Raw genomic sequence first — 24,280 nt, forward strand, 5'->3', positions numbered from 1 at the left:
CATTAAACATCCTGACAATCACAACTTTCAGTGAATTATCAGTCAGTTTTTCCACAGTGAACATGGAGAAATTGGCTTTACACATTTCAAATCGAGTCCAAAAAGTACTTAGCAAGGAAGCAGAAGCAAAACTTACATCAAAGCCATGATTCAGGGGCAGAGTCAACAGGCAGTTTATGTCCACAACCTTAAAACCGAGTAACTGTTGGATGCACTTCCTAGAAAAGTCCAGCCTGGACATGACCCGGAGAGTGCCATCCTCTTTTGGTTTAAATTTAAAACGCACGCTGTGGTGCCTCCTCATGCCGGCACGAGCAGCCGACATGTTGGAGGCACCACTAGCCTGCTGCGGCTAAAACCCAACAATAAATATACAATAAATAAATTAAAACCTGCTTACCTTAAAACCAGAAGATTCCTCGTAGAACGAGTCGTCAATTAAAAGCCGCTTGTCAATGTACCTCCTGAAGGGTGTGTGTCCCGTGTGACAAGCAACACACGAGACCAAGTCCAACAAGAGGCGATCGCTGTCTCTACCTTAGGACCAGACACTTGATCTTAGCCAAAAGGCCGAGAAGCGATGACACAATGACGCAGAGGCGGGGGAGCCGTCAAAGGCCACGCCCACCTGGGCCGTGGCGAGAGGGTCTAAAGGTCGCCAGCAAACAAGCTCAGCTCACAGCAATACAAGCTCAGCTTGACTGTTGACACCGAAAATGGATCACAGCAGAGCGCACAACACGACACTTTGGAGTGCAACCTGGGATTTTGGACCAACAAACATTCTGCCCTAAAAGTGAGCGGGCAGACCAAAGCGTACGTCGTAGAGACTTGAAACTCTTGAGGGATGGTAGTACCCGCCCGGTCTACAACATCACCAAGGCTCGGCCCCAAGGTGGCGCTGCAGCGATCAGAAGTACGAAATGCCTCGTAACTCCTGAACCGTCCGTCGCAGACCCAAGTGTCTTACATCACCGGAATCCTTGGCTCGGGCCGAACAAGACGCAGGCCTCGGATTCGATGGTTGCGCTGGCGAGATTTTCGGGTATTTGGGATTTTGTGAAAAAGCTACTTTTGCACACTAGTCCTAGGTCTTTCGCCCGATCTGACCCAAACCGGTGCAGAAAGATTCCCTGGAGTCTGATTGCCGACAGCGATGGGGAAAAAAGTCGGAATTTCGATTCACGTTGGCGACGGGACGCCAAAACGTTGGGAGTGGGCGAGGCGGGCTTTACTTAAATGGCCATAACTCTCCAACGGAATGAGACAATTACACCCAAGTCGGTACACCTGTGCACGGGCTCAGCCTGTGCTCAGGTGAAAAGGGATGTGGCGACTGGCCACTTGGTGGCGCTGTAAACAGTAAAAACAACAACATGAATACGGCCATAGGCGACTGTATGTCAGGTGATTTTTCACACATGCACAAGGTATTCATACCACATGATAGAACTCCTCATTCGGAACAACTTTGCTTCTAGGACCACTGCTGCCAATAAAAGCGCTGGTTGAATAATGGAGATTATTTGAAGAATGATGAAAAAAAAAACTAAAAAACAGCCCTACTTTTGCAGACTGGTCCTAGGTTGAGAGTTTTACATCTCTCGATCAACCACTGCAGTTCAATTCTCTGGACTTCCTAGGTCGTTAACTACCAGAAGAAGAGGAACTCGAACAATCTGCTCTTTTAACCAGTGTGTCCAGGGGAGAGCGCGAACGCAGTCCCCCACTACCATAAATTATGCAGTCGAGATTCCCACATTTGGGGAATTCGCAGGGGTCAGCACAACCGGAGCGCAATGGCCGAGCCTCGCCCTGGGTGAACCACCTTCCTGATCATGGTGTCTCCCCTGCCAGGTAAGTATGAATTCCCAGGCCTCCCGTCAGAGGCACCGTGTCCCTCTCCGCAATCCTCACCAACGGTCGGACAATCAAACACACACCTGATTCAACTCATCAGCTCATTCGTAAAAACTCCAAGAGATAAGAGAGAGACATCAAAAACCTGCAGAGTCGGGCTCTTTTGCTGTTGTTGTTGTGGATGATGTTGTTTTCATGCTCCGGATCCATGAGCCAAAAATCAATTTCATACGCGGTCACCGGATAGTGGACGAATCAGATGTTAAACGAGATAAGAACAGAGTTGTTGTTTTTTTTTCCCTCTCACACCACCATTACCTGTATAGCATATGATCACCTACAACACCTTTAAAGCACCCATACACAGCAATATACGTTACTTCCATTAACACCTGCTGCCACACAAGACTAAAACATCTCTTTCATTGAACACAGTTTTTGGGGGTGCACCGTTCCCAGAAGTACTGCAATACCGGGTCGATGCGTGGAGTGGACGGAGCAAGCCCCTCTTCCATCTCCCAGTTCCAAAAATCAATTTAATATATGGTGCCCGGGTAGGGCACGTATCAGATATTAAACTGATAAGAACAGATACTACACTTGATCTTAGCCAAAAGGCCGAGAAGCGATGACACAATGACGCAGAGGCGGGGGAGCCGTCAAAGGCCACGCCCACCTGGGCCGTGGCGAGAGGGTCTAAAGGTCGCCAGCAAACAAGCTCAGCTCACAGCAATACAAGCTCAGCTTGACTGTTGACACCGAAAATGGATCACAGCAGAGCGCACAACACGACACTTTGGAGTGCAACCTGGGATTTTGGACCAACAAACATTCTGCCCTAAAAGTGAGCGGGCAGACCAAAGCGTACGTCGTAGAGACTTGAAACTCTTGAGGGATGGTAGTACCCGCCCGGTCTACAACATCACCAAGGCTCGGCCCCAAGGTGGCGCTGCAGCGATCAGAAGTACGAAATGCCTCGTAACTCCTGAACCGTCCGTCGCAGACCCAAGTGTCTTACATCACCGGAATCCTTGGCTCGGGCCGAACAAGACGCAGGCCTCGGATTCGATGGTTGCGCTGGGGAGATTTTCGGGTATTTGGGATTTTGTGAAAAAGCTACTTTTGCACACTAGTCCTAGGTCTTTCGCCCGATCTGACCCAAACCGGTGCAGAAAGATTCCCTGGAGTCTGATTGCCGACAGCGATGGGGAAAAAAGTCGGAATTTCGATTCACGTTGGCGACGGGACGCCAAAACGTTGGGAGTGGGCGAGGCGGGCTTTACTTAAATGGCCATAACTCTCCAACGGAATGAGACAATTACACCCAAGTCGGTACACCTGTGCACGGGCTCAGCCTGTGCTCAGGTGAAAAGGGATGTGGCGACTGGCCACTTGGTGGCGCTGTAAACAGTAAAAACAACAACATGAATACGGCCATAGGCGACTGTATGTCAGGTGATTTTTCACACATGCACAAGGTATTCATACCACATGATAGAACTCCTCATTCGGAACAACTTTGCTTCTAGGACCACTACTGCCAATAAAAGCGCTGGTTGAATAATGGAGATTATTTGAAGAATGATGAAAAAAATAAACTAAAAAACAGCCCTACTTTTGCAGACTGGTCCTAGGTTGAGAGTTTTACATCTCTCGATCAACCACTGCAGTTCAATTCTCTGGACTTCCTAGGTCGTTAACTACCAGAAGAAGAGGAACTTGAACAATCTGCTCTTTTAACCAGTGTGTCCAGGGGAGAGCGCGAACGCAGTCCCCCACTACCATAAATTATGCAGTCGAGATTCCCACATTTGGGGAATTCGCAGGGGTCAGCACAACCGGAGTGCAATGGCCGAGCCTCGCCCTGGGTGAACCACCTTCCTGATCATGGTGTCTCCCCTGCCAGGTAAGTATGAATTCCCAGGCCTCCCGTCAGAGCCACCGTGTCCCTCTCCGCAATCCTCACCAACGGTCGGACAATCAAACACACACCTGATTCAACTCATCAGCTCATTCGTAAAAACTCCAAGAGATAAGAGAGAGACATCAAAAACCTGCAGAGTCGGGCTCTTTTGCTGTTGTTGTTGTGGATGATGTTGTTTTCATGCTCCGGATCCATGAGCCAAAAATCAATTTCATACGCGGTCACCGGATAGTGGACGAATCAGATGTTAAACGAGATAAGAACAGAGTTGTTGTTTTTTTTTCCCTCTCACACCACCATTACCTGTATAGCATATGATCACCTACAACACCTTTAAAGCACCCATACACAGCAATATACGTTACTTCCATTAACACCTGCTGCCACACAAGACTAAAACATCTCTTTCATTGAACACAGTTTTTGGGGGTGCACCGTTCCCAGAAGTACTGCAATACCGGGTCGATGCGTGGAGTGGACGGAGCAAGCCCCTCTTCCATCTCCCAGTTCCAAAAATCAATTTAATATATGGTGCCCGGGTAGGGCACGTATCAGATATTAAACTGATAAGAACAGATTTTTTCTTTCGAAAAAAGTTTATTGTCACATTGTTTCATTCCATTCTTTCAATATCCATTTTTTCCTTATAAAATCACATTTTTGCACATATCTTAAAACAACAAAAAGGACATAAGTTACAGTTAAAAATCAGTTATGTTGATGTGTTGTGTAAAAGTCCATGTATGTTGTGTGTTGTTTTAAAGTAAAGGTAAAATGGATTAAAATAAAATAGGAATGCAAATATAAAACAATAAAACAATAAAATATGCCAAATAAAACATCTCTTGTACAGGATCGAGGGTGAGTCCCTATCAAAATTGTCCATTCACTCCAGGTCTCCAGAACAGGCCCCAGACTCCCCGCTTCTGGTGCCCAGCGGAGATCCCCTCTCCTCCGGCCCGCTGGCCCGCTGTTCCCGTAGCCGGTGTGGTGAGGGTGCATCTACGGGCGGCCAGGGTCGGTGGCGGCCGGGACCTTCTACGTGTGACCCCGGCCCCCCCATCCGAATAACGACGTGCGGCCCACCCTGCAGCGTTGATCTTATTTTCTGCTCGCACGCGTGGAGGGGGACCGTCACGCGTTTCCCCACCAGCAGATTTCTGGTGACCCAGATGGCATCCTTGATCACGTTTAGGGTGAGCCAGAGCGAGGAAAATTTTGGTTGTGTCAGCTCCTTCAAGCCCTGACCCACCCCCAGGATGGCGAGCTTGTAGTCCACCTGGGCCCCACCCGCTGGCAGGCACGGGAAAAACAGGGGGCCGGTCTTGGCCCACAGGTCCCGCGCTTCGCCGCACTCCCAGAGCAGATGTCGAACGGTCTCCGGGGAACCACATCCGGACCGTGGGCAGGTGGAGTTTTTGGCCATGCCTCTGGAGTGCATAACCGCCCTGACCGGGAGGATCTCATGAGCCACCATCCACGACAAGTCTTTAAGCCTGTTCTGGAGAGCTGGGTGGGCTGCGTTCCTCCAAACATCTTTGGCCTCACCTAGTGTGAGGCCTGGAACCGGGCTCACCGATTCTCGATCCTGCACAAGAGAGATAAGAGACTTATGGTTAGTTAAAATGGTGGCATCATTTGTCTCTAAAAGATATTTCTTTAAAAATTTCTTAATAAAACTATGCTCTTTTGACAAATTAAAAGACACAGGACTTTTAAGATCAATGGGTAAAATTTTCAAAGTTCTTAGGTATGACCCCATCCAGAATCGGGTCATGGCTGCTGTCTTGTGTTCTCTGGATGGGGTCAGTGCGTACTGGATGTGGAGGGCGGCAAAGCGGCTGCCTAAAAACAGGTGGGGGTCTGGGAGGCCTTTCCCGCCATTCTCTTTTTTCTTTTTGACGACCTCCCTCTTTAGTCGTTCCCACTTGGACCCCCACAGGAAATAAAATACCGCCCTCTCCAGGTTGGCCAGGAATCGTCTTGGGGGACTAAAAACAGAACAGACAAGTAAAATCAGTGGTAAAATCACAGCTTTAAAAATTAAAATCTTGCCTTCAAACGTCAATTGTCTCAGTCCCCAAAAGCCCAGTCTTTGCCTGACTTTCCCTAACATGTCAGTCCAGTTTCCTTGTCCTCCACCCTCTCTGTCAAATTTTACACCTAAAATTTTCAAATCATTGTCTTTAAAATCCAAATCTAGTCCAACTGTGTCCACGTTCCCCCACGGCCCGAAGAGCTGGGCCTCGGACTTACTCCTATTGAGCTTGGCGCCCGAGGCCCGACCGTACCAGTCAGTCAAGTCCATTGCTCTTCGTACTGATAAAAGGTCAGTCGCTAAAAGGGTCACGTCATCCATATATAAAACACAGGTCGCCGTCAGTCCACCAGTCCCTGGGATGTCTAGTCCTTTAATCCATTTATCCCTTCTCAAGATTTGTGCCAGTGGCTCAATACAAGCCACATACAGAAGGGGAGATAAAGGACACCCCTGACGGACGCCGCTGTAGAGTTTTACAGCTTTGGATAAATGCCCGTTAACCAAAATTCTGCTAGACAGATCGTTGTACAGCAGTCCCACCCAGGCTATAAACCTCCCAGGAAACCCCATTTTTTCCAGTACCTGGAACAGGTACTGGTGCGAGACGCGATCAAAGGCTTTTTCGAAATCTAAATTTAGGACTACTAGCCGAATGTTTCTGTCTCTCGCAAAACAGATGGCGTCTCTGATCAGTACCAGGCTGTCCGTGATCTTCCTGCCGGGCACAGCGCATGCTTGATCCAGGTGGATTACGTCCTCTAAAACAGTCGACATACGTGTAGCTAAAATCTTACTAAAAAGTTTACAATCATAATTTAAAAGAGTGATTGGTCGCCAGTTTCTCAGGTCAGTCTTGTCCCCTTTTTTGTATAGTAATGTAACTATCCCTACTCTAAAGCTGTCTGGAAGTCTGTCAAGAGTCTCAAGTTCTTTAAAAACTGTCAATAAGTCGTGTGCTAAAATGTCCCAGAAAGTCAGATAAAACTCAAAGGGGAGTCCATCCAAGCCTGGGGACTTCCCCTTTTTAAAACCTTTTAGCGCTTTGTGCATTTCTAAAAGAGTAAAATCTTGGGATAAAAGCACATCTGGACTCTTTACCTTTTTGTCTAAAAACCCTAAAACTTCCTCTAAGATGCCATTGTGTACCTCTTTAGTGCTGTATAAATTATTGTAAAAACTTTCAATTTCCCCTAAAATCAGATCTGTTGTATTTACCTCCCCACCTGTAAAAGTTTTTAAAGTATTAATTGACCCTCCCCGTGTTATTGTCTTTTTAAAAAAATATCTAGTACACTTTTCCCCTTCTTCTATTTCTCTCTCCTTACATCTTAAAATGACACCTTTAGTCTTTGTTTCGGACAAATCTGACATTTCTTTCTTTACTTCTTTAATTTCTTCTGTAAAATCCAATCCACTGTTTAAAAGGTTAAAATATCTCTGCAGTCTTTTTTGCAGCCCCATCATGCGTCTTTTTTCTTTATTCTTTTTTTCTTTTCCAATTTGTTTAAAAAACCGTCCTGTCCTTTGTTTCACCATCTCCCACCACTGTGCACGTGAGTCGAAAAAGTCTTGGAGGGTCTGCCATTGGCTGAACTGCTCCCTATATTCACTAATCACTTCCTCATCCTCTAATAGGGAGCAGTTCAGCTTCCACAGCCCTCCCCCTACGGTCACACCCGTGGGTAGTGAAAGGGTGCAGGAGAGCATCATGTGATCAGAAAAGAAGAGGGGGCTCAATGTAGCATCGGTCGGCGGGCAGTCCCTTGTAAAAACATAGTCAATTCGAGAGGCTCTGGCGCCATCACCACTGAACCAGGTGAAGCCCTCCTCTCTTTGATGCATTGTTTTAAAGCAGTCAACTAACTTAAAATCTTTGACTATATTTTGTAATAAAACCGATGTCTTGTCGACCTTAAAATCCTCTCCTACCCTCTTTCTATCCTGTCTTGATAAAACACAATTAAAATCCCCTGCTACCACTAGGGGAGCCCTCCCGAGCATGTGGGGCTGCAGGTCTTCTAAAAGCTCATACCTGTTGTTTTTACCTGTAAAACCATACACATTTAAAATGTTAAAATCCTTACCTAAAAAAGTCAGATTAGCTAAAATTGCCCGCCCATCCCTCACCACAGTGCTGCCCTTCACCAAAACATGGGGATTTTTTACTAAAATAGCAACACCGTCATTTTTGTTAAAATTGGACCCACTCCAGATGGAAAGTCCTGGGGTCCAAATCTCCTCCCACTTCCTGTAATTTGTTAAAAAAGGCAGACCACATTCTTGCAATAAAAACACATCTGACTTAAAAGATTTTAAAAAGGATAACACACTCTGTGCTCGTATATTGCTCTTCACACTTCTCACATTGATTGTGGAGATAGTGAGAGCCATGAGCAGTATGGTTAAAAGGGTGTGAGACATTTAAAAGCAACCAAGGGACTACAGAGGTATAATTAAAATCATGTTATTTCTTGTTGCACTTGCCTTCCCTTTTCCCCAGATGAGCTGGGATCAGGGGGGCAAGTGCTTGACGCCTCAGGGCTCGCAGAGAAGGCCTCTTGCGAATCCTTTGGCGATGATGTTCTTAGCTTGAAATGCAGAAAAGAGACTTCATTAGGAGATTCTGCGGGCCACATACGGTCTAGATCTTCCATGGGGGAACTATCTAGCCGATGCGCTACCCGCAGCTTTTTCTCCTCTGTTTGAACCAGAGGAGATCTCGCAGTTCTTTTCTGCACTTGAGCATTGGGGAGCGAAACATCTGTTTCACTCCCACTCGTGGACACACTAACCTCAGACACGGTTACTAGGGAGGAAGCCATTTCCTCCTCTTCATCCTCCATACTGTCTTCTTTTTCAATTTCATTTTGAGGATTGGCTTCCTCCCCCTCACCAACTGCCAGAATTGACTCCGCCCCTGTGGCCGCCCCACTTCCTCCTTCCTGTCCAATCCCTGAGGCTGGCTGGGGGTTTGAATTTCCCGCCGAAACCTCGGGGCCCGCCTCCTCAATTGTTTGTTCTTTGGGTGGGGCGGCCATTTTGTTGCTTTTTAACTTGTTGGCAAAACTTTTAGGGCAGTCTCTGTAGAGATGGGATGATTCTCCACAGAGGTTGCACTTTCTGCCATTTTGGCACTCTTCAAAAATGTGCCCAATTTCTCTGCACTTCCTACACACTACTTCTTGGCATGCCTCGGCGAGATGTCCAAGTTTGCCACACTTGCGGCATAGCTTGGGCATCCCTTGGTAATGGATGTAGCCTCTATTCTCTCCCAACACAATCATAGAAGGTATTTGACTCAGGCCATGGTAGCTGTTGGGATCTGCCCATTGTTTAATGGGCACTCTCCACGCACAGCTCCAGATACCGTCTTCATCTAAAACCTTGACTGGTTGTCCACGAATAGAGCAATATCTTGCCAACCATACAGAAATATCTTCTCCACTAACTGTTTCATTAAACATCCTGACAATCACAACTTTCAGTGAATTATCAGTCAGTTTTTCCACAGTGAACATGGAGAAATTGGCTTTACACATTTCAAATCGAGTCCAAAAAGTACTTAGCAAGGTAGCAGAAGCAAAACTTACATCAAAGCCATGATTCAGGGGCAGAGTCAACAGGCAGTTTATGTCCACAACCTTAAAACCGAGTAACTGTTGGATGCACTTCCTAGAAAAGTCCAGCCTGGACATGACCCGGAGAGTGCCATCCTCTTTTGGTTTAAATTTAAAACGCACGCTGTGGTGCCTCCTCATGCCGGCACGAGCAGCCGACATGTTGGAGGCACCACTAGCCTGCTGCGGCTAAAACCCAACAATAAATATACAATAAATAAATTAAAACCTGCTTACCTTAAAACCAGAAGATTCCTCGTAGAACGAGTCGTCAATTAAAAGCCGCTTGTCAATGTACCTCCTGAAGGGTGTGTGTCCCGTGTGACAAGCAACACACGAGACCAAGTCCAACAAGAGGCGATCGCTGTCTCTACCTTAGGACCAGACACTTGATCTTAGCCAAAAGGCCGAGAAGCGATGACACAATGACGCAGAGGCGGGGGAGCCGTCAAAGGCCACGCCCACCTGGGCCGTGGCGAGAGGGTCTAAAGGTCGCCAACAAACAAGCTCAGCTCACAGCAATACAAGCTCAGCTTGACTGTTGACACCGAAAATGGATCACAGCAGAGCGCACAACACGACACTTTGGAGTGCAACCTGGGATTTTGGACCAACAAACATTCTGCCCTAAAAGTGAGGGGGCAGACCAAAGCGTACGTCGTAGAGACTTGAAACTCTTGAGGGATGGTAGTACCCGCCCGGTCTACAACATCACCAAGGCTCGGCCCCAAGGTGGCGCTGCAGCGATCAGAAGTACGAAATGCCTCGTAACTCCTGAACCGTCCGTCGCAGACCCAAGTGTCTTACATCACCGGAATCCTTGGCTCGGGCCGAACAAGACGCAGGCCTCGGATTCGATGGTTGCGCTGGCGAGATTTTCGGGTATTTGGGATTTTGTGAAAAAGCTACTTTTGCACACTAGTCCTAGGTCTTTCGCCCGATCTGACCCAAACCGGTGCAGAAAGATTCCCTGGAGTCTGATTGCCGACAGCGATGGGGAAAAAAGTCGGAATTTCGATTCACGTTGGCGACGGGACGCCAAAACGTTGGGAGTGGGCGAGGCGGGCTTTACTTAAATGGCCATAACTCTCCAACGGAATGAGACAATTACACCCAAGTCGGTACACCTGTGCACGGGCTCAGCCTGTGCTCAGGTGAAAAGGGATGTGGCGACTGGCCACTTGGTGGCGCTGTAAACAGTAAAAACAACAACATGAATACGGCCATAGGCGACTGTATGTCAGGTGATTTTTCACACATGCACAAGGTATTCATACCACATGATAGAACTCCTCATTCGGAACAACTTTGCTTCTAGGACCACTACTGCCAATAAAAGCGCTGGTTGAATAATGGAGATTATTTGAAGAATGATGAAAAAAATAAACTAAAAAACAGCCCTACTTTTGCAGACTGGTCCTAGGTTGAGAGTTTTACATCTCTCGATCAACCACTGCAGTTCAATTCTCTGGACTTCCTAGGTCGTTAACTACCAGAAGAAGAGGAACTCGAACAATCTGCTCTTTTAACCAGTGTGTCCAGGGGAGAGCGCGAACGCAGTCCCCCACTACCATAAATTATGCAGTCGAGATTCCCACATTTGGGGAATTCGCAGGGGTCAGCACAACCGGAGTGCAATGGCCGAGCCTCGCCCTGGGTGAACCACCTTCCTGATCATGGTGTCTCCCCTGCCAGGTAAGTATGAATTCCCAGGCCTCCCGTCAGAGGAACCGTGTCCCTCTCCGCAATCCTCACCAACGGTCGGACAATCAAACACACACCTGATTCAACTCATCAGCTCATTCGTAAAAACTCCAAGAGATAAGAGAGAGACATCAAAAACCTGCAGAGTCGGGCTCTTTTGCTGTTGTTGTTGTGGATGATGTTGTTTTCATGCTCCGGATCCATGAGCCAAAAATCAATTTCATACGCGGTCACCGGATAGTGGACGAATCAGATGTTAAACGAGATAAGAACAGAGTTGTTGTTTTTTTTTCCCTCTCACACCACCATTACCTGTATAGCATATGATCACCTACAACACCTTTAAAGCACCCATACACAGCAATATACGTTACTTCCATTAACACCTGCTGCCACACAAGACTAAAACATCTCTTTCATTGAACACAGTTTTTGGGGGTGCACCGTTCCCAGAAGTACTGCAATACCGGGTCGATGCGTGGAGTGGACGGAGCAAGCCCCTCTTCCATCTCCCAGTTCCAAAAATCAATTTAATATATGGTGCCCGGGTAGGGCACGTATCAGATATTAAACTGATAAGAACAGATTTTTCTTTCGAAAAAAGTTTATTGTCACATTGTTTCATTCCATTCTTTCAATATCCATTTTTTCCTTATAAAATCACATTTTTGCACATATCTTAAAACAACAAAAAGGACATAAGTTACAGTTAAAAATCAGTTATGTTGATGTGTTGTGTAAAAGTCCATGTATGTTGTGTGTTGTTTTAAAGTAAAGGTAAAATGGATTAAAATAAAATAGGAATGCAAATATAAAACAATAAAACAATAAAATATGCCAAATAAAACATCTCTTGTACAGGATCGAGGGTGAGTCCCTATCAAGAATGTCCATTCACTCCAGGTCTCCAGAACAGGCCCCAGACTCCTCGCTTCCAGTGCCCAGCGGAGATCCCCTCTCCTCCGGCCCGCTGGCCCGCTGTTCCCGTAGCCAGAGTGGTGAGGGTGCATCTACGGGCGGCCAGGTACGGTGGCGGCCGGGACCTTCTCCGTGTGACCTCGGCCCCCCCATCCGAATAACGACGTGCGGCCCACCCTGCAGCGTTGATGTTATCCTCTGCTCGCACGCGTGGAGGGGGACCGTCACGCGTTTCCCCACCAGCAGGTTTCTGGTGACCCAGATGGCATCCTTGATGTGGTTGAGGGTGAGCCAGAGCGAGGCAAACGTTGGTGGTGTCAACTCCTTCAAGCCCTGACCCACCCCCAGGATGGCGAGCTTATAGTCCACCTGGGCCCCACCCGCTGGCAGGCACGGGAAAAACAGGGGGCCTGTCTTGGCCCACAGGTCCCGCGCAGCGCCGCACTCCCAGAGCAGATGTTGAACGGTCTCCGGGGAACCACATCCGGACCGTGGGCAGGTGGAGTTTTTGGCCATGCCTCTGGAGTGCATGACCGCCCTGACCGGGAGGATCTCATGAGCCACCATCCACGACAGGTCCTTAAGCCTGTTCTGGAGAGCTGGGTGGGCTGCGTTCCTCCAAACGTCTTTGGCCTCACCTAGTGTGAGGCCTGGAACTGGACTCACCGATTCTCGATCCTGCACAAGAGAGACGAGAGACTTGTGATTAGTTAAAACAGTGGCATCATTTGTTTCTAAAAGATATTTCTTTAAAAATTTCTTAATAAAACTATGCTCTTTTGACAAATTAAAAGACACTGGACTTTTAAGATCAATGGGTAAAATTTTCAAACTTCTTAGGTATGACCCCATCCAGAATCGGGTCATGGCTGCTGTCTTGTGTTCTCTGGATGGGGTCAGTGCATACTGGATATGGAGGGCGGCAAAGCGGCTGCCTAAAAACAGGTGGGGGTCTGGGAGGCCTTTCCCGCCATTCTCTTTTTTCTTTTTAACGACCTCCCTCTTGATTCGTTCCCACTTGGACCCCCACAGGAAATAAAATACCGCCCTCTCCAACTTAGCCAGGAATCGTCTTGGGGGACTAAAAACAGAACAGACAAGTAAAATTAGTGGTAAAATCACTGCTTTAAAAATTAAAATCTTGCCTTCTAACGTCAGTTGTCTTAGTCCCCAAAAGCCCAGTCTTTGTCTGACTTTCCCTAACATGTCAGTCCAGTTTCCTGGTCCTCCACCCTCCCTGTCAAATTTTACTCCTAAAATTTTCAAATCCTTTTCTTTAAAATCCAAATCTAGTCCTCCTGTGTCCACGTCGCCCCACGGCCCGAAGAGCAGGGCCTCGGACTTACTCCTGTTAAGCTTGGCGCCCGAGGCCCGACCGTACCAGTCAGTCAAGTCCATTGCTCTTCGTACTGATAAAAAGTCAGTCGCTAAAAGGGTCACGTCATCCATATATAAAACGCAGGTCGCCGTCAGTCCACCAGTTCCTGGGATATCTAGTCCTTTAATCCATTTATCCCTTCTCAAGATCTGTGCCAGTGGCTCAATACAAGCCACATACAGAAGGGGAGATAAAGGACACCCCTGACGGACACCGCTGTGGATATTTACAGCTTTGGAAAGATGCCCATTTGCAAGAAATTTGCTGCTTAAGCCCTCATACAGCAGTCCCACCCAAGCTATAAACCTCTCTGGAAAGCCCATTTTTTGCAGTACCTGAAGGAGGTACTGGTGCGAGACCCGATCAAAAGCTTTTTCAAAGTCTAAATTTAGGACTACAAGCCTAATGTTTCTGTCTCTCGCATAACAGATGGCGTCTCTGATCAGTACCAGGCTGTCCGTGATCTTCCTGCCGGGCACAGCGCAAGCTTGATCCAGGTGGATTACGTCCTCTAAAACAGTCGACATGCGTGTAGCTAAAATCTTACTAAAAAGTTTACAATCATAATTTAAAAGAGTGATTGGTCGCCAGTTTCTCAAGTCAGTCTTGTCTCCTTTTTTGTACAGTAATGTAACTATCCCTACTCTAAAGCTGTCTGGAAGTCTGTCAAGAGTCTCAAATTCTTTAAAAACTGTAAGTAAGTCATGTGCTAAAATGTCCCAGAAAGTCAGATAAAACTCAAAGGGGAGTCCGTCCATGCCCGGGGACTTCCCCTTCTTAAAACCCTTTAAAGCTTTTTCCAATTCTAAAAGATTAAAATCCTGGGATAAAAGCACATTTGGACTCTTAACTTTTTTATCTAAAAACCCTAAAACTTCCTCTAAGATGCCATTGTGTACCTCTTTAGTGCCGTATAAATTACTGTAAAAACTTTCAATTTCCCCTAAAATCAGGTCAGTTGTATTTACTTCCCCCCCTCTAAACGTTTTTAAAATATTGATCGACCCTCCCCGAGCTATTGTCTTTTTAAAAAAATACCTGGTACACTTCTCTCCTTCCTCTAACTCCCTTTCTCTACATCTTAAAATGACACCTTTGCTCTTTGTTTCAGACAGATCTGACATTTCTTTCTTTACTTCTTTTATTTCATTTGTAAAATCCAATCCATTGTTTAAAAGGTTAAAATATCTCTGCAGTCTTTTTTGCAACCCCATCATGCGTCTTTTTTCTTTATTCTTTTTTTCTTTTCCAATTTGTTTAAAAAACCGTCCTGTCCTTTGTTTCACCATCTCCCACCACTGTGCACGTGAGTCGTAAAAGTCCTGGAGGGTCTGCCATTGGCTGAACTGCTCCCTATACTCACTAACCACTTCCTCGTCCTCTAATAGGGAACAGTTCAGCTTCCACAGCCCTCCCCCTGCAGTCACACCCGTGGGGAGTGAAAGAGTGCAAGACAGCATCATGTGGTCGGAAAAAAAGAGGGGGGTCAATGTAGCATCGGTCGGCGGGAGGTCCCTGGTAAAAATATAGTCAATTCGAGAGGCTCTGGCACCGTCACCACTGAACCAGGTGAAGCCTTCCTCTCTTTGATGCATTGTTTTAAAACAGTCAACTAACTTAAAATCTTTGACTATATTTTGTAATAAAACCGATGTCTTGTCGACCTTAAAATCCTCTCCTACCCTCCTTCTGTCCTTTTTTGATAATACACAATTAAAATCCCCTGCTACCACTAGGGGAGCCCTGCCTAGCATGTGGGGTTGCAAGTCTTCTAAAAGCTCATACCTGTTATTTTTTTCAGTAAAACCATACATATTTAAAATGTTAAGATCCTTACCTAAAAAAGTCAGATTTGCTAAAATTGCCCGCCCGTCCCTCACCACAGTGCTGCCCTTCACCAAAAGGTTGGGATTTTTTATTAAAATAGCAACACCGTCATTTTTGTTAAAATTGGACCCACTCCAAATGGAAAATCCTGGGGTCCAAATCTCCTCCCACTTCCTGTAATTTGTTAAAAAGGGCAAACCACATTCTTGCAATAAAAACACATCTGACTTAAAAGTTTTTAAAAAGGATAACACACTCTGTGCTCGCAAAGTAGACCTCACACTTCTCACATTGATTGTAGAGATAGTGAGGGCCATGAGCAGTATGGTTAAAAATACAAGCATTAATAGAAGGATAAAACCAAAAGACTGCAGAAAGTTACATTAAAATCATGTTATGTCATGTAGCACTTGCTTCTCCCTTTCCCCAGAAAAACTGGGATCAGGAGGGCAAATGCTCGCCGCCTCAGAGTCCACAGAGAGAACCTCTTGTGGCTCCTTCGGTGACGATGTTCTAAGCTTAACGTGCAAAAAGGAGACTTCATTGGGAGATTCTGCGGGCCACATACGGTCTAGATCTAACGAAGAGGAACTATCTAGCCGATGCGATGCCCGCAGCCTTTTCTCCTCTGTTTGAAGCAGAGGAGATCTCGCAGACCTTTTTTGCACCTGAGCATTGGGGAGTGAACCCTCGGATTCACCCCCACTATCCACCACACTAACCTCCGATACGGTGTAGAGTGAGGAAGCCGTTGCATCCTCCTCCTCCTCCTCCATTTTGTTTTCACTTCTCTCTTGTTGGGGAACGGCTTCCTCACTCTGTTCGCTGTTAAAACTTGACTCCGCCCCTGTGGCCGCCCCACTTCCTTCCTCCTGCCCACTCCCTGAGGCTGGCTGGGAAATAGAATTTCCCGCCAAAACCTCAGGGACCGCCTCCTCCTTCCTTTGCTCTTTTGTTTGTTCCACATGTGGGGCGGCCATTTTGTTGCCTTTCAGTTTGTTGGCAAAACTTTTAGGGCAATCTCTGTAGAGATGGGATGACTCCCCACAGAGGTTGCACCGCCTGCCATTGGTACACTCTTCAAAAGTATGACCAATTTCTCTGCATTTCCCACATATCATTTCCTGGCATGCTTCAGCTAAGTGCCCAAACTTTCCACATTTTCTACATAATTTGGGCATACCCTGGTAGTGAATGTAGCCTCTGTTCTCACCCAACACAATCATAGAAGGCAGATGCTTCAGGCCCTGGTAGCCCCCAGCGTCTTCCCATTGTTTAATGGGAATTCGCCAGGAGCATGTCCAAATACCATCCTCATCTAAAACCTTGACTGGCTGGCTTCGAACTGTGCAAAATCTGCCCAGCCAGACACAAATGTCCTCCCCAGTCACTGTCTCATTAAACATTCTAACAATCACAGTTTTAAGTGTGTTGTCAGAGAGCTTTTCAACAGTAAACATGGACAGCTGGGATTTAGCTACTTCAAATCTGTGCCAGAAATCATTCAGGTGGGAAACCGCTCTAAAACTAACATCAAATCCTTTGTTCAGGGGCAGAGTCACGATGCAATTCAGATCATCAGGTTTAAAATTTAGAGTTTTTTGGATCAGCTTCCTGGAGAAGTCAAGACGTGACATCCCCAGGAGCTTCCCCTCAACTTCTTTGAATAAAAAACGCACGCTGTGGTGCCTCCTCATGCCGGCACGGGCAGCCGACATGGTGGAGACACCAACAGCCTAAAACTTTAAAAAACAATAAATAAATAAATAAATAGATAAAAAGGTCTTACCTTAAAACAGAACCGGAATAAAAGCAGCTGGATCAATGTACCTCTCAAAAGTTTGGGGCTCAAGTCACTGAAGGACCCAAGCCGGAAAAACCTCCAAGAGGCGATCGCTGTCTCTACCCTAGGACCAGACACTTGATCTTAGCCAAAAGGCCGAGAAGCGATGACACAATGACGCAGAGGCGGGGGAGCCGTCAAAGGCCACGCCCACCTGGGCCGTGGCGAGAGGGTCTAAAGGTCGCCAACAAACAAGCTCAGCTCACAGCAATACAAGCTCAGCTTGACTGTTGACACCGAAAATGGATCACAGCAGAGCGCACAACACGACACTTTGGAGTGCAACCTGGGATTTTGGACCAACAAACATTCTGCCCTAAAAGTGAGCGGGCAGACCAAAGCGTACGTCGTAGAGACTTGAAACTCTTGAGGGATGGTAGTACCCGCCCGGTCTACAACATCACCAAGGCTCGGCCCCAAGGTGGCACTGCAGCGATCAGAAGTACGAAATGCCTCGTAACTCCTGAACCGTCCGTCGCAGACCCAAGTGTCTTACATCACCGGAATCCTTGGCTCGGGCCGAACAAGACGCAGGCCTCGGATTCGATGGTTGCGCTGGCGAGATTTTCGGGTATTTGGGATTTTGTGAAAAAGCTACTTTTGCACACTAGTCCTAGGTCTTTCGCCCGATCTGACCCAAACCGGTGCAGAAAGATTCCCTGGAGTCTGATTGCCGACAGCGATGGGGAAAAAAGTCGGAATTTCGATTCACGTTGGCGACGGGACGCCAAAACGTTGGGAGTGGGCGAGGCGGGCTTTACTTAAATGGCCATAACTCTCCAACGGAATGAGACAATTACACCCAAGTCGGTACACCTGTGCACGGGCTCAGCCTGTGCTCAGGTGAAAAGGGATGTGGCGACTGGCCACTTGGTGGCGCTGTAAACAGTAAAAACAACAACATGAATACGGCCATAGGCGACTGTATGTCAGGTGATTTTTCACACATGCACAAGGTATTCATACCACATGATAGAACTCCTCATTCGGAACAACTTTGCTTCTAGGACCACTACTGCCAATAAAAGCGCTGGTTGAATAATGGAGATTATTTGAAGAATGATGAAAAAAATAAACTAAAAAACAGCCCTACTTTTGCAGACTGGTCCTAGGTTGAGAGTTTTACATCTCTCGATCAACCACTGCAGTTCAATTCTCTGGACTTCCTATGTCGTTAACTACCAGAAGAAGAGGAACTCGAACAATCTGCTCTTTTAACCAGTGTGTCCAGGGGAGAGCGCGAACGCAGTCCCCCACTACCATAAATTATGCAGTCGAGATTCCCACATTTGGGGAATTCGCAGGGGTCAGCACAACCGGAGTGCAATGGCCGAGCCTCGCCCTGGGTGAACCACCTTCCTGATCATGGTGTCTCCCCTGCCAGGTAAGTATGAATTCCCAGGCCTCCCGTCAGAGGCACCGTGTCCCTCTCCGCAATCCTCACCAACGGTCGGACAATCAAACACACACCTGATTCAACTCATCAGCTCATTCGTAAAAACTCCAAGAGATAAGAGAGAGACATCAAAAACCTGCAGAGTCGGGCTCTTTTGCTGTTGTTGTTGTGGATGATGTTGTTTTCATGCTCCGGATCCATGAGCCAAAAATCAATTTCATACGCGGTCACCGGATAGTGGACGAATCAGATGTTAAACGAGATAAGAACAGAGTTGTTGTTTTTTTTCCCTCTCACACCACCATTACCTGTATAGCATATGATCACCTACAACACCTTTAAAGCACCCATACACAGCAATATACGTTACTTCCATTAACACCTGCTGCCACACAAGACTAAAACATCTCTTTCATTGAACACAGTTTTTGGGGGTGCACCGTTCCCAGAAGTACTGCAATACCGGGTCGATGCGTGGAGTGGACGGAGCAAGCCCCTCTTCCATCTCCCAGTTCCAAAAATCAATTTAATATATGGTGCCCGGGTAGGGCACGTATCAGATATTAAACTGATAAGAACAGATACTACACTTGATCTTAGCCAAAAGGCCGAGAAGCGATGACACAATGACGCAGAGGCGGGGGAGCCGTCAAAGGCCACGCCCACCTGGGCCGTGGCGAGAGGGTCTAAAGGTCGCCAACAAACAAGCTCAGCTCACAGCAATACAAGCTCAGCTTGACTGTTGACACCGAAAATGGATCACAGCAGAGCGCACAACACGACACTTTGGAGTGCAACCTGGGATTTTGGACCAACAAACATTCTGCCCTAAAAGTGAGCGGGCAGACCAAAGCGTACGTCGTAGAGACTTGAAACTCTTGAGGGATGGTAGTACCCGCCCGGTCTACAACATCACCAAGGCTCGGCCCCAAGGTGGCACTGCAGCGATCAGAAGTACGAAATGCCTCGTAACTCCTGAACCGTCCGTCGCAGACCCAAGTGTCTTACATCACCGGAATCCTTGGCTCGGGCCGAACAAGACGCAGGCCTCGGATTCGATGGTTGCGCTGGCGAGATTTTCGGGTATTTGGGATTTTGTGAAAAAGCTACTTTTGCACACTAGTCCTAGGTCTTTCGCCCGATCTGACCCAAACCGGTGCAGAAAGATTCCCTGGAGTCTGATTGCCGACAGCGATGGGGAAAAAAGTCGGAATTTCGATTCACGTTGGCGACGGGACGCCAAAACGTTGGGAGTGGGCGAGGCGGGCTTTACTTAAATGGCCATAACTCTCCAACGGAATGAGACAATTACACCCAAGTCGGTACACCTGTGCACGGGCTCAGCCTGTGCTCAGGTGAAAAGGGATGTGGCGACTGGCCACTTGGTGGCGCTGTAAACAGTAAAAACAACAACATGAATACGGCCATAGGCGACTGTATGTCAGGTGATTTTTCACACATGCACAAGGTATTCATACCACATGATAGAACTCCTCATTCGGAACAACTTTGCTTCTAGGACCACTACTGCCAATAAAAGCGCTGGTTGAATAATGGAGATTATTTGAAGAATGATGAAAAAAATAAACTAAAAAACAGCCCTACTTTTGCAGACTGGTCCTAGGTTGAGAGTTTTACATCTCTCGATCAACCACTGCAGTTCAATTCTCTGGACTTCCTATGTCGTTAACTACCAGAAGAAGAGGAACTCGAACAATCTGCTCTTTTAACCAGTGTGTCCAGGGGAGAGCGCGAACGCAGTCCCCCACTACCATAAATTATGCAGTCGAGATTCCCACATTTGGGGAATTCGCAGGGGTCAGCACAACCGGAGTGCAATGGCCGAGCCTCGCCCTGGGTGAACCACCTTCCTGATCATGGTGTCTCCCCTGCCAGGTAAGTATGAATTCCCAGGCCTCCCGTCAGAGGCACCGTGTCCCTCTCCGCAATCCTCACCAACGGTCGGACAATCAAACACACACCTGATTCAACTCATCAGCTCATTCGTAAAAACTCCAAGAGATAAGAGAGAGACATCAAAAACCTGCAGAGTCGGGCTCTTTTGCTGTTGTTGTTGTGGATGATGTTGTTTTCATGCTCCGGATCCATGAGCCAAAAATCAATTTCATACGCGGTCACCGGATAGTGGACGAATCAGATGTTAAACGAGATAAGAACAGAGTTGTTGTTTTTTTTCCCTCTCACACCACCATTACCTGTATAGCATATGATCACCTACAACACCTTTAAAGCACCCATACACAGCAATATACGTTACTTCCATTAACACCTGCTGCCACACAAGACTAAAACATCTCTTTCATTGAACACAGTTTTTGGGGGTGCACCGTTCCCAGAAGTACTGCAATACCGGGTCGATGCGTGGAGTGGACGGAGCAAGCCCCTCTTCCATCTCCCAGTTCCAAAAATCAATTTAATATATGGTGCCCGGGTAGGGCACGTATCAGATATTAAACTGATAAGAACAGATACTACACTTGATCTTAGCCAAAAGGCCGAGAAGCGATGACACAATGACGCAGAGGCGGGGGAGCCGTCAAAGGCCACGCCCACCTGGGCCGTGGCGAGAGGGTCTAAAGGTCGCCAACAAACAAGCTCAGCTCACAGCAATACAAGCTCAGCTTGACTGTTGACACCGAAAATGGATCACAGCAGAGCGCACAACACGACACTTTGGAGTGCAACCTGGGATTTTGGACCAACAAACATTCTGCCCTAAAAGTGAGCGGGCAGACCAAAGCGTACGTCGTAGAGACTTGAAACTCTTGAGGGATGGTAGTACCCGCCCGGTCTACAACATCACCAAGGCTCGGCCCAATCGGCCCCAAGGTAGCGCTGCAGCGATCAGAAGTACGAAATGCCTCGTAACTCCTGAACCGTCCGTCGCAGACCCAAGTGTCTTACATCACCGGAATCCTTGGCTCGGGCCGAACAAGACGCAGGCCTCGGATTCGATGGTTGCGCTGGCGAGATTTTCGGGTATTTGGGATTTTGTGAAAAAGCTACTTTTGCACACTAGTCCTAGGTCTTTCGCCCGATCTGACCCAAACCGGTGCAGAAAGATTCCCTGGAGTCTGATTCCCGACAGCGATGGGGAAAAAAGTCGGAATTTCGATTCACGTTGGCGACGGGACGCCAAAACGTTGGGAGTGGGCGAGGCGGGCTTTACTTAAATGGCCATAACTCTCCAACGGAATGAGACAATTACACCCAAGTCGGTACACCTGTGCACGGGCTCAGCCTGTGCTCAGGTGAAAAGGGATGTGGCGACTGGCCACTTGGTGGCGCTGTAAACAGTAAAAACAACAACATGAATACGGCCATAGGCGACTGTATGTCAGGTGATTTTTCACACATGCACAAGGTATTCATACCACATGATAGAACTCCTCATTCGGAACAACTTTGCTTCTAGGACCACTACTGCCAATAAAAGCGCTGGTTGAATAATGGAGATTATTTGAAGAATGATGAAAAAAATAAACTAAAAAACAGCCCTACTTTTGCAGACTGGTCCTAGGTTGAGAGTTTTACATCTCTCGATCAACCATTGCAGTTCAATTCTCTGGACTTCCTAGGTCGTTAACTACCAGAAGAAGAGGAACTCGAACAATCTGCTCTTTTAACCAGTGTGTCCAGGGGAGAGCGCGAACGCAGTCCCCCACTACCATAAATTATGCAGTCGAGATTCCCACATTTGGGGAATTCGCAGGGGTCAGCACAACCGGAGTGCAATGGCCGAGCCTCGCCCTGGGTGAACCACCTTCCTGATCATGGTGTCTCCCCTGCCAGGTAAGTATGAATTCCCAGGCCTCCCGTCAGAGGAACCGTGTCCCTCTCCGCAATCCTCACCAACGGTCGGACAATCAAACACACACCTGATTCAACTCATCAGCTCATTCGTAAAAACTCCAAGAGATAAGAGAGAGACATCAAAAACCTGCAGAGTCGGGCTCTTTTGCTGTTGTTGTTGTGGATGATGTTGTTTTCATGCTCCGGATCCATGAGCCAAAAATCAATTTCATACGCGGTCACCGGATAGTGGACGAATCAGATGTTAAACGAGATAAGAACAGAGTTGTTGTTTTTTTTTCCCTCTCACACCACCATTACCTGTATAACATATGATCACCTACAACACCTTTAAAGCACCCATACACAGCAATATACGTTACTTCCATTAACACCTGCTGCCACACAAGACTAAAACATCTCTTTCATTGAACACAGTTTTTGGGGGTGCACCGTTCCCAGAAGTACTGCAATACCGGGTCGATGCGTGGAGTGGACGGAGCAAGCCCCTCTTCCATCTCCCAGTTCCAAAAATCAATTTAATATATGGTGCCCGGGTAGGGCACGTATCAGATATTAAACTGATAAGAACAGATACTACACTTGATCTTAGCCAAAAGGCCGAGAAGCGATGACACAATGACGCAGAGGCGGGGGAGCCGTCAAAGGCCACGCCCACCTGGGCCGTGGCGAGAGGGTCTAAAGGTCGCCAGCAAACAAGCTCAGCTCACAGCAATACAAGCTCAGCTTGACTGTTGACACCGAAAATGGATCACAGCAGAGCGCACAACACGACACTTTGGAGTGCAACCTGGGATTTTGGACCAACAAACATTCTGCCCTAAAAGTGAGCGGGCAGACCAAAGCGTACGTCGTAGAGACTTGAAACTCTTGAGGGATGGTAGTACCCGCCCGGTCTACAACATCACCAAGGCTCGGCCCAATCGGCCCCAAGGTGGCGCTGCAGCGATCAGAAGTACGAAATGCCTCGTAACTCCTGAACCGTCCGTCGCAGACCCAAGTGTCTTACATCACCGGAATCCTTGGCTCGGGCCGAACAAGACGCAGGCCTCGGATTCGATGGTTGCGCTGGCGAGATTTTCGGGTATTTGGGATTTTGTGAAAAAGCTACTCTTGCACACTAGTCCTAGGTCTTTCGCCCGATCTGACCCAAACCGGTGCAGAAAGATTCCCTGGAGTCTGATTGCCGACAGCGATGGGGAAAAAAGTCGGAATTTCGATTCACGTTGGCGACGGGACGCCAAAACGTTGGGAGTGGGCGAGGCGGGCTTTACTTAAATGGCCATAACTCTCCAACGGAATGAGACAATTACACCCAAGTCGGTACACCTGTGCACGGGCTCAGCCTGTGCTCAGGTGAAAAGGGATGTGGCGACTGGCCACTTGTTGGCGCTGTAAACAGTAAAAACAACAACATGAATACGGCCATAGGCGACTGTATGTCAGGTGATTTTTCACACATGCACAAGGTATTCATACCACATGATAGAACTCCTCATTCGGAACAACTTTGCTTCTAGGACCACTGCTGCCAATAAAAGCGCTGGTTGAATAATGGAGATTATTTGAAGAATGATGAAAAAAATAAACTAAAAAACAGCCCTACTTTTGCAGACTGGTCCTAGGTTGAGAGTTTTACATCTCTCGATCAACCACTGCAGTTCAATTCTCTGGACTTCCTAGGTCGTTAACTACCAGAAGAAGAGGAACTCGAACAATCTGCTCTTTTAACCAGTGTGTCCAGGGGAGAGCGCGAACGCAGTCCCCCACTAACATAAATTATGCAGTCGAGATTCCCACACTTGGGGAATTTCGCAGGGGTCAGCACAACCGGAGTGCAATGGCCGAGCCTCGCCCTGGGTGAACCACCTTCCTGATCATGGTGTCTCCCCTGCCAGGTAAGTATGAATTCCCAGGCCTCCCGTCAGAGGAACCGTG

General features: G+C 47.5%; 11 non-coding genes and 2 pseudogenes across 11 annotated transcripts; all 13 read right to left on the reverse strand.

Moving 5' to 3' along the window:
• Positions 1-1,701: 1,701 nt before the first annotated feature.
• LOC143753168 (U1 spliceosomal RNA) lies at positions 1,702-1,865 on the reverse strand. Its single transcript, XR_013207589.1, has one exon. It is a non-coding gene; the product is annotated as a U1 spliceosomal RNA (small nuclear RNA).
• A 434-nt stretch (positions 1,866-2,299) lies between these two features.
• LOC143753211 (U2 spliceosomal RNA) lies at positions 2,300-2,490 on the reverse strand. The gene has a single exon (XR_013207630.1). It is a non-coding gene; the product is annotated as a U2 spliceosomal RNA (small nuclear RNA).
• Positions 2,491-3,610: 1,120 nt separating this feature from the next.
• LOC143753342 (U1 spliceosomal RNA) lies at positions 3,611-3,774 on the reverse strand. The gene has a single exon (XR_013207708.1). It is a non-coding gene; the product is annotated as a U1 spliceosomal RNA (small nuclear RNA).
• Positions 3,775-4,208: 434 nt separating this feature from the next.
• Positions 4,209-4,385, reverse strand: LOC143753292 (U2 spliceosomal RNA; annotated as a pseudogene).
• A 6,596-nt stretch (positions 4,386-10,981) lies between these two features.
• LOC143753343 (U1 spliceosomal RNA) lies at positions 10,982-11,145 on the reverse strand. The gene has a single exon (XR_013207709.1). It is a non-coding gene; the product is annotated as a U1 spliceosomal RNA (small nuclear RNA).
• A 434-nt stretch (positions 11,146-11,579) lies between these two features.
• Positions 11,580-11,755, reverse strand: LOC143753272 (U2 spliceosomal RNA; annotated as a pseudogene).
• Positions 11,756-18,340: 6,585 nt separating this feature from the next.
• LOC143753344 (U1 spliceosomal RNA) lies at positions 18,341-18,504 on the reverse strand. The gene has a single exon (XR_013207710.1). It is a non-coding gene; the product is annotated as a U1 spliceosomal RNA (small nuclear RNA).
• Positions 18,505-18,937: 433 nt separating this feature from the next.
• LOC143753212 (U2 spliceosomal RNA) lies at positions 18,938-19,128 on the reverse strand. The gene has a single exon (XR_013207631.1). It is a non-coding gene; the product is annotated as a U2 spliceosomal RNA (small nuclear RNA).
• A 1,120-nt stretch (positions 19,129-20,248) lies between these two features.
• Positions 20,249-20,412, reverse strand: LOC143753345 (U1 spliceosomal RNA). The gene has a single exon (XR_013207711.1). It is a non-coding gene; the product is annotated as a U1 spliceosomal RNA (small nuclear RNA).
• A 433-nt stretch (positions 20,413-20,845) lies between these two features.
• LOC143753214 (U2 spliceosomal RNA) lies at positions 20,846-21,036 on the reverse strand. The gene has a single exon (XR_013207632.1). It is a non-coding gene; the product is annotated as a U2 spliceosomal RNA (small nuclear RNA).
• A 1,129-nt stretch (positions 21,037-22,165) lies between these two features.
• LOC143753346 (U1 spliceosomal RNA) lies at positions 22,166-22,329 on the reverse strand. Its single transcript, XR_013207712.1, has one exon. It is a non-coding gene; the product is annotated as a U1 spliceosomal RNA (small nuclear RNA).
• A 434-nt stretch (positions 22,330-22,763) lies between these two features.
• On the reverse strand, positions 22,764-22,954 carry LOC143753215 (U2 spliceosomal RNA). The gene has a single exon (XR_013207633.1). It is a non-coding gene; the product is annotated as a U2 spliceosomal RNA (small nuclear RNA).
• Positions 22,955-24,083: 1,129 nt separating this feature from the next.
• LOC143753176 (U1 spliceosomal RNA) lies at positions 24,084-24,248 on the reverse strand. The gene has a single exon (XR_013207597.1). It is a non-coding gene; the product is annotated as a U1 spliceosomal RNA (small nuclear RNA).
• Between the last annotated feature and the right edge of the window lie 32 nt (positions 24,249-24,280).

The sequence above is a fragment of the Siphateles boraxobius genome, unplaced genomic scaffold (assembly GCF_051911475.1).
Source record: "Siphateles boraxobius isolate OS27281-9 unplaced genomic scaffold, OSU_SipBor_1 275, whole genome shotgun sequence".
NCBI lineage: Eukaryota > Metazoa > Chordata > Actinopteri > Cypriniformes > Leuciscidae > Siphateles > Siphateles boraxobius.